Source organism: Mustela nigripes, chromosome 1, assembly GCF_022355385.1.
Source record: "Mustela nigripes isolate SB6536 chromosome 1, MUSNIG.SB6536, whole genome shotgun sequence".
Classification (NCBI taxonomy): Eukaryota; Metazoa; Chordata; class Mammalia; order Carnivora; family Mustelidae; genus Mustela; species Mustela nigripes.
Window position 1 is genome coordinate 109,063,032 of NC_081557.1, and position 8,801 is coordinate 109,071,832.

Genomic DNA, 8,801 nt, shown 5'->3' on the forward strand with positions numbered 1-8,801 from the left:
TTCCTGGTTTGTTAGAGATCTGGGGCACAAACAGTCTTTCTGACCCCTGGCAGTTCGTGCAGACTCGAGTCTGCCTTAGGGAAAGGGCGGCTTGGGCTCAGGCTCCCTCCCACCCAAAGCAAACCTGGACTGAGGTGTGACAACCGCGGTGGGGACGGTGGGGAGAGAGGCTGTCCTTCTGCCTCGCCTGTCCTCGCCTGTCTTCGCCGCGCAGCCCAGACGGAGCAAACGTACTGCTCTCAGCTTTTCTTGCTCTCGGCTCGCCCGGGTCTCGCTCTCCCCAAGTCACCTCCAGGACATTCCACGCCCCCGGCCCCCGGACCGGGACACTGCGGTAAACAGCCCGGGCCTCGGCGTCACCCCTTCTCCTCCTCTACCGCTACAGCGCACTGGGAGCGCCCCCTCGGGAGAGTGGAACTCGTAACGTTCATCTTACCTGCTCGGTCCTTTGCAGCCCCAATAACCACTGCCCCGCAGCGAAAGGGGAGCGCGAGCTGGCCACAGGGCAAAGCGGGGGCATCCGGGAGGGGCAAGGAGTAGCTAGGTCTGGCATCAAGAGCAGAAAAGGTGGGGAGTTCCCAGCCTCTTAGGCAGGGCCCGGCACAGCCCCTGACAGTGCGCTGGGGGTGGGGTGTGTGTGTGTGTGTATGTGTCCCATTCCTAGCTCAAGGGCAGAGAAGTCGTCATCTCTATTCTTTTTTCTTTTATTTGTTTTATTTTATTTTTTCTTAAAGATTTTATTTATTTATTTGACAGACAGATCACGAGTAGGCAGAGAGGCAGGCAGAGAGAGAGGAGGAAGCAGGCTCCCCACTGAGCAGAGAGCCAGATGCGGGGCTGGATTCCAGGATCCTGGGATCATGACCTGAGCCGAAGGCAGAGGCTTTAACCCACAGAGCCACCCAGGCGCCCCTGTTTGTTTTAAATAGGCTCCGTGCCTCCCTGGGACCGGGAGTAGGGGCTTGAACTCAAGATCCTAAGATTAAGACCTGAGCTAAAATCAAGTGTCTGATGCTTAACCGGCTGAGCCACCGGGGCACCTCACCTCATCTCTATTCTTGAAATGAGATGGAGGGGAACCTGGGTGGCTCACTCCATTGAGGGTCTGCATTTGGCTTGGTCATGATGGGGTGGGGGTCCTAGGGTGGAGCCCCAAGTTGGGCTCCCTGCTCAGCAGAAAGCCTGCTCTTCCCCTCCCACTGCTACTCCCTCTGCTTGTTCTCTCTCTGTCAAATAAATAAGTAAAATCTTAAATAAAATAAGTTGAGATGGAGCCAGCCATGCCAGGGGTGTGAGTGGATCTGCCTTAGTACACTTAGGTCACACAATAAATAAAATGCTTGCAAACCAAACTAGGTCCATAAACGTGTGAAGCGCTTACACTGGGCCAGCTCAGTCCAAGCTGTGAACATACTTAGGAAATGACAAGCCTCAGCCCTTTTCTCTCTTCCAAGTCTTGCACAGGAGCCAGACTTTTAAATTATTTCCATGCAGCGTGATCCTGAGCACAATCATAAAAAATTTGTGTGTAATGTACATTGAACCTCTTTCCATCCGCAGTTAAAGAGTCCCCCCACCCCACCCTCCACCACCAGTTTCTTTCAGATCTTCCTACAATGAAGGGATTCCCTCTTTAAAATCCTATACACAACAGGCAACTCCCCCAGGTGCTGGGGGCCTTGAAGGCCTGCAGGAAATCAACTGAGGTTTTTCACAGGTAGCTAGATCCCCACTAGACTCCACTAGACTAGACTCGGGCTCTGGTCTGGGTCTGTTCTGCAGTGTTCCTCCAGGTCTTAGGCTAGTAACTGTGTACTTTATAGGTCTTCAATAAACATTTGTTGGATAAAGAAATCTGCCCTGTTTGCAGGAGATAGTCTCTAGCATACTCTGGGGACTGGTCCAGAGGTATCAGGCCCACCCAGGGCTGGGGAAACTGAGTTGCCCACAGTTGCAATTTCTGCTTTGCCATGGTCTCTTTCGCTGGGATGCATTTTAAAATATTATAATACCACGGGGCACCTGGGTGGCTGAATGGGTTAAAGCCTCTGCCTTCTGGGTCCTGGACCCTCAATCCCAGCGTCCTGGAATTGAGCCCCGCATCAGGCTCTCTGCTCAGCGGGGAACCTGCTTCCTCCTCTCTCTCTGCCTGCCTCTCTGCCTACTTGTGATCTCTGTCAAATATATAAATAAAATCTTTTAAAAAATAAATATTATAATACTTTTTAACTTTTTGAATATGTGAAACATTAACATAATTCTAAAAGCCAAAGTTATACAAAAATGTGTATTCCAGGATGTGACCACTTCACCTTTACCCTTTCTAGTCTTATTCTCATGACCACTCCCCATCCTTCCCGGTTCCTACACACTCGCAATCTCATCACTATATTCTTTTTTTGTGCTTCCCTCCCCATAGATGATCAGATACATGTATTTCTAAGATTTTTGTATTGATATTATGCTTCTAATTGCTCCCCGTGGGTGGCTGTTGCTTTATACACAGGATGTCTTTGTTGTAACATCAGTGTCTGTGCCCTTTCTACCTATCTTTCCTTTGCTCAAAATAAGCTGTTCCACGTCTACCATATTCCCATGACACTGAGAGTCTCACACTATTCCTGACTGTTGGCACAGATCTTCATAGCCTTCCCCCCCACACACAACAGATTGCATAACTATGGTCTTAAGGCAAATCCTTTCAAAACAACTCATTGCATTTTCTCATTTTTATTATTATTTTTAAAAATATTTTATTTATTTATTTGATACAGAGAGAGATCACAAGTAGGCAGAGAGGCAGGCAGAGGGAGGGGAAGCAGGCTCCCTGTTGAGTAGAGAGCCCGAGGCTGGCCCTGATGCCAGGACCCTGAGACCAGAGCTGAATGCAGAGGCTTAACCCACCGAGCCACCCAGGAACCCCTAAATTTTCTCATTAAAAAAAAAAAATGACGGTTTCTCATTTTTTCTTTTAACTTAGTAGTCTCTATTTTACAAGATAAAGAACACAGAGGTTACCTATGGCGCCAAACCACACAGCTCTCAGATAGCTGGGCAGGATGCAGATTTCTCTGGAGGGAGATCCTGGGTCTTTTTACCGCACGGCCGCATCACAAACACAGAGCGATTGCCCTTTACCTCTTCTCTCCTTGCGCACACGCGGATTCCCCCTGAGTAGAATGAAGATTTGAAAAATAACTCAGATTATTCTCAAAATAATTCTGAGAGGTGTGTAAAGCAGTTACTATTCCCAGGTTGCAAAAGAGAAAGCCAAGACAAAGAAAGGTTAAGAGATCTGTTTGGGGCCACCCATATCTCATTTTCAGCAGGGAGCTTTTTCCCTTAGAGCACACGTGCTAAGACGGGTGCCGTTGTTTGGTAATCGTCTTTTCTTATGTTTCTCCCTACTTCTTCACTCAGGACTTCTTAGCACCCTTGTTTCTGAGAAAAATTCACTACACATTTAAAAATTTCACTGAAGCTGTTACTTCAATTTTTTCTGAATCATTTTATTCGATTCAGTAGATATTCTTTGAGTGCCTATTACATAAGAGAAGGTAATCATAAAATCAATCCTCCAAACCAAGGACATTAAAAAAAAAATTATTTATCTGACAGAGAGATCACAAGTAGGCAGAGAGGCAGGAAGAGAAAGAGAAGAGGAAGCAGGCGCCCTGCCGAGCAGAGAGCCAGATTCGGGGCTCGATCCTAGGACCCTGGGATCATGACCTGAACTGAAGGCAGAGGCTTTAACCCACTGAGCCACCCAGGTGCCCCACCAAGGACATTTTTAAAAAGAAGGAAACACTCATGGGATGGGATGACAGGCAAACCACAATTGTTCCAAACAAACCACAACATATGGTCACCCTATATATAAGGCAGTTTGCAACCTCTTAAAACACAAAGATACATAGCACACATGCCAGAATCCCCCAGGAGTATCCGGTCCAGCAGGGGAGAAGACGAGTGACCTTTATAATACAATGTTGCCAGCACAATTTTATCTGGTGGACTGACATTAATGAGCTTAATTTCACCTGCCTGATGAAGGAGGACATTTTTTACTTTAATTATAGTGTCAACCTCAAGATCTATGATGTGAATCTGACTCTCATATTTAAGAGGCTGGTTGATGACGGGTGCATCCTTTTTTCCACAGCCTCACCTGCAGCCACACACCTGAAGATCCCTCCTAGCACAGACTCCTCCCCAGAACCAGGGGTGCTCCCAGCTTCCATCCCCTCTTAGAGATACTCTTAGAATTTGCTCCTTTCGCTTAACAGTATATCCTGGAGACCACACTTCAGAACCTACTGGTTCAGAGAGATCATCCTTATTCTTTTTTACAGTCGTTCATTGTGTGTGAATGAGCCTTAGTTTATTCAACCAATTTCCTGAGAATATTTAGATTTTCTCAATAGTTTGCATTACAAATGATGTAATGGTTGACATTTTTGCTATGCGTTTTGATATTGCTAGAAGTATATCTTCTGAGATATATCTAGAAGTAGATTATGGGTCAAAAGTAAATGCATATATATTTTATTTGGGCATTGTCAAATTCCTCTCCAGAATGGTTGCACAGGCTTGCCTTCCCCAAGCAGTGTATAAGAGTGCCTACCTCTCCAGTACCAGCCTGGACAACTGAATGTATTATACCTTTTAATTTTCACCAATCTGATAGGCGAGAAATGATATCTCAATGTTTTTTTTTTTAAAGATTTTATTTATTTGACAGAGATCACAAATAGGCAGAGAGAGAAGAAGGGAAGCAGGCTCCCTGTTGGGCTCTATCCCAGGACCCTGGGATCATGACCTGAGCCCAAGGCAGAGGCTTTAACCCACTGAGCCACGCAGGCGCCCCTATTGTATCAATTTTTGAGAGTTTTCTATGCGTCCTGGATCTGGGGTATTTGTGCTACATACTGCAAATATTTTATTCCTGTTTGCCAGCGGTCTTCTGACTTCGTCTACAGTGCTTTTTGTCATGCATTTTTAATTTGTTATTTATTTCTTGTTGTGTCTGGATCTGAAACAAAGTGAGATAACCTTTCCCTGCGCCAAGATTAAAGAGGAATTCACCCATATTTTCTTCTAGTACTTGCACAATTTCATTTACATTTCAATCTAGTTGGAGTGTGTATTTCGAGTGTACAGTGTGAGCTAAGGATCGAATGCTATCTTTTCCCAAACGGCTATCCTGGGGCCACGTTAACGGTCCGCCCGAGAGCACTTTGAGAGACGCTCCCCGCGAACCCCAGAACACCCGCGCGAAAATCTGAGTTAGGGTAAGAGCCTGCGTGGAGTGGAGAGGGGAGAGGGCGAAGAGCTGTGTTTTGCTGATCATATATAAAACAGCCAGCTTCTCCATTTCTCCCAGTGGTCTCCCCACCACCCCCGTCTCCGGCTTACCGCCGCGGAGGCAGTTTAGTCTTCCCACCAGACCGCGGGGGCCCGAGAGCCGCCCCCGTGCGCCGGCCACACGTCCGGAGTAAAGCGGCGAATCCTGGGGCCGGGATCGGCGGGGCTCCTCTGTACGGGCCTCGCGGGGCCGGGCGGCGGGCGACACTTATCAGCGCCGCGCAGCCAGCTCCGTTTCAATCAACATTCCGGCGCCCGCCGCCGGCGCGCCCGCTTCGCCCAGCGCGGCCCCTTGGCGGGCAGACTGACAGCGCCCCCCCCCCACCCCCCGCCGCCGGAAAAATACTTGCTCGGCCCTGGCAACTCTACGTGCGCGCGCGCGCGCGTATGTGCGTGCGGGTGGGCGTAGGGCTGCCGGGATCAGACTCAAAGAAATAGCGCGCCTGCGAGCGGGTCTTGCGGGGTTCGCCGTGGCGCGATGGGGCGGCCGCTCCTGCGGGCTCGGGGCCGGGTACTGCGAAGCCGGGTAGCCCGGGAGCGGCCCAGGCGGTCTAGATGCGCACCGCCAGACCGCAGCTGTTCTGTCATAAACTGGCAGCCCGTCGTCTCGATGTGCCCTCGCGATAGCCTCCGAACCTGGGCTGGGATCAGATGCGTCGTAGCGTCCCCAGAGCCTGCCCAGAGGAGTTTCACGCACACTGACCCTGGAGGTCAGACAGACCCGCTTCGGCAGTTTTTAGTGTCTGGTGTCTTGCTTAGCGTGGGGATCCATGATCTCACTGATGTCCCTCCGAGATAAGTAAGCAGATGTCATTATCTCAGTTCCAGGGATGGGATGTTGAGATGCAGAGGGGTCCCCTAATTGTTTATAGTCATTCGTCTAGTGAGGGGGCAGTGATAGACCTGCATTCAGTACTCTGGGGGCCGAGGCCAGGGTTCCATGTCGTACCTTACTTAGGAGATTGACAACGTGCTAATTATCCATAAATGATGTTCTACTCATTATTGTTATTCTCTGCAAAAGTGAAAGATGTCAACATTTCTACGTGCACAGACAGAATATAGGGCCACCTGTTCTTCGAAGGTATGTATGTGGGGTGTCCAAAGCGGTAAATATTCCAAGCAGAATCTTTCTACAAAAAAGTTACCTTTACAAAACCCCCAAACCTGTTATTTCCTTAAAGTAATTGCAGGATGCTCAACCCTATTCCAGGAGTGTTCTATTGCCTGCAAGAGCCAGCCCAGATAAATGAATTAGGTTTAGGAGTATAATTTTTAAAAGACAATTTAAGCACATCCTTTTTAAAGAATTATTTATTTTAGAGAGAGAAAGAGAGCTGGGGGAGCGACAGAGGGAGAGAAGCACATTCCCCACAGAGCTCAGAGCTGGAGGAGGGGCTCCATTTTAGGACCCTGAGATCATGACCTGAGCCCAAACCAAAAGTCAACCAAATGAGCCACCCAGGCACCCTGAAGTACTTCCTTTAGGAAAAACTAGCAACCTGCTAAGGTGTTGACGGATAAGGACTAGACCAGAAAGAAATAGTTGTGGTGTGAGCTTATAGTTAAACACCATCTGTCCCAGATTCTCTGGCTTCTGCTGGAGCGGAAATGTGAATGGACACCATGCTGTCATTCAGAATGTTTTGACCCTCTAGATTGAGTCCCAAGACCTTCATTGTCTGTCTCCCCCTGAGGCAATAGCCACGCGCTCAGATATCTGTAGCCCCCACCCCTGCTCCTGCGGGGTGCCTTGCATATAAGGAAGTTAATTTGTAATACAGTTACAGCTCTCCATGCTTCTTAGCTCCGAATGGATACTAAAGAAAATGCAAAATATTTTGAGATCTCCCCAAGGAAACTTGTGGATACTTCCCTCAGAACCTAGAAGAAGAGTACACGCGCTGGGAGGGAGAGCCCAGGGTCTTTGGAGCTGCAGGAGCACAGCCCGTCACCCTTTCCCCAGTGGGCATTCTCCATACATACGTGGCAGCTGAGGGACAGCTGCCTGGACAAAGACAGAGCATACAGGCACAGCCAGCATGTTGAAATTTGGTGCCATGTAGATAAATTATCCCGATAACCAAGTGAGTCTTCCCCTTCCGCCTCTCCCCCAGACAGTCTGACGCTGGGTCGATGCATTAGAGAGTAGGATGGCTCATTTAAAAGTTGACTTTGGAGAGGTCTCATGTTTTAAGCAGGTCTACTTTACACAGGAGAATATGCCCAGAAGGCTGTCACTATGCCCAGAGCCCTTCACCCAGTGTCCTTTGGCAGGGTTCCTTTTGCCCTCTGCTGTCATTTGGGTTTTTCTCCAGGACTTGGATACTGTGGGCTACCTTGCCTGCTTGGAGCAGGGCTGGAGTAGATTTGTAGCCAGAGGGTTCTGGGCTTATTTGGAATAAAGTAGAGGATGTGTGGGAAATAACTTTATCCCATGAGAAGCCGGTAATACATTCTCCTTTCTCAAGTCCAGGCAATTTGGAGAGATTGAAGAACAAGACATTTTTTTAAAAAGGATATAAATGTGACTGTTGGGTGCCTGGGTGATTCAGTTGGTTGAGTGTCTGCCTTAGCTCAGGTCATGATTCCAGGTTCCTGGGATTGAGTCCCGCATCAGGCTCCCTGCTCCATTCTCCATACATACGAGCCTGCTTCTCCCTCTGCCTCTCTCTCTCTCCCTCATTAATAAATAAATAAAATATTTATAAAATATTTTTAAAAAAAGATTTAAAATGAGACTGTTAGATATCCAAATCTTTGAAAAGTTTTGCTTTGTATTTCCTTTTGATCTCTCGGGGAGTCCAGCATCAGAGACAGGAAGAAGGTGCCAAAATTGTGCTTGTTATAATACACAGCAGACAGTGTCAAACTGAGTTAACCAAGAGAATGAAGCTGCCAGTCCTAACAGTCATTGCTGTTTTCTGTCTAATTCCCAGGAGGGTCCCTGACCATTAATTTAGTAAACTCTAGGCTGTTCTTTTTATCAACCTCCTCCCTCATTTTTATAGATAAACCCAGGAAAACTGTGGCTGCAAGCACACAATAGAAGCAAGAGGGCAGGACTTCTGCTCAGCCTGGGAGAGCCAGAAACCTGACTGAATCTACTCAGCATGATTCGATGTCCGTGGACTCTCAGCCTGTGATCTTTACCCCCTTATCCAGTGCCTCCTTGCCAAGTAGCCTTTAAGAACTATAGCTGGCTTAATGATAAACCATTCACTGTATTCTCAGTATTATTTTTCTACTTTGAATGAAGGATGCAGTAAATATTAATAATAGCTAAATATTCAGTGCTTGGCCGGTACTTTTCCTGATATGGGCTTTTCTTATATATGTGCACAGTTTCTTACCCCCACTCCTTGTCCTCTTTCAGATGTCTTCATGACTCCTTTAGGTCTTTGCTCAGGTCCTCAGGTCACCTCTACTCCCACTCC